Source organism: Aplysia californica, unplaced genomic scaffold (genome assembly GCF_000002075.1).
Source record: "Aplysia californica isolate F4 #8 unplaced genomic scaffold, AplCal3.0 scaffold00057, whole genome shotgun sequence".
Taxonomy (NCBI): domain Eukaryota; kingdom Metazoa; phylum Mollusca; class Gastropoda; order Aplysiida; family Aplysiidae; genus Aplysia; species Aplysia californica.
The window spans coordinates 215160-216218 of record NW_004797327.1 but is presented as its reverse complement, the minus strand read 5'-3'; positions in this window follow the sequence as shown (position 1 = coordinate 216218).

Sequence of the window (1059 nt, the reverse complement as noted above, 5' to 3'; positions counted from 1 at the left end):
TGAGATAGACGGGGACAAAGACAGGAGGTGAGATAGACGGGGATAAAGTTCAGCGACCAACAGCATCTAAAAGCCCATTCACAAAGGTCACTGCAGACTAAGGTTCCGACTCATTTTCTTTGATGTTAGTCTAAAGTGGGTTTAAAAAATCATAGGGGATTTACAGCATACACCTACAACATTTAAAAGTTGACATATTTTCCCCAACACCACTCTTTAACGTTCGCCCAAGAAACACGATTCAAGAGACGGGGTGAGTAAGTTTCGAGACTCACGTGGAGATACATGTGTATTGTTTTTCCAAAATTGTGTTTGCCTGCTGAGACCACGGTTACTGGTTACGTTTAGTAAAAAGCAGAGAGATTTTTGTATTGAACATTACCTCTCCACAAACTCACCATCCCGGACATATCCGATCATTTCGACTCACCATTCCTGACATATCCGATCATTTCGTAAAATCTGCACACACCAAGGAAAGAAATTCAATGCTTAGGTACTCTCAAGACCTTTGGCGTCATGAGTAGAGAAGTTCCCACAGTTTGGATCTATAGTGAATGGGAACTAAACATTTCCCTAAAAATGACCACTTCAGGTCGAACACGCACCATGCGCAGCCCTTTAAACGTCGCCAGGGTGCAGGTTTCAGTAGTCGAGTCCCATGAGACGTCTGTCCGTACACGATCTGCAGCTAGGACTTTCCTACACCTCAACAGTGTGCATTTTCAAGGCAGATTTTAACCTACGACTGTACCATTTTCACCTTCGCTAGGCCGAGATGACACGGATCAGAGCACGGCAATGGGTTCATGATTCCTCGATTGTCTTGAAAAGCGGGATCATTTCCTCGATGGCATTTGGTTTAGTGCAAAGCCCGTTTTTACCCTGTGGGGTATGTTAACTCCAAAAATGCTGCCTATTGGACACCGCACTCCCTATTGCCTCTAGAAGCCACTTCATACTGAATATGTACAGTGTATGTGGCTTTGAACATTCAATATGTACAGTGTATGTGGCTTTGAACATTCAATATGTACAGTGTATGTGGCTTTGAACATT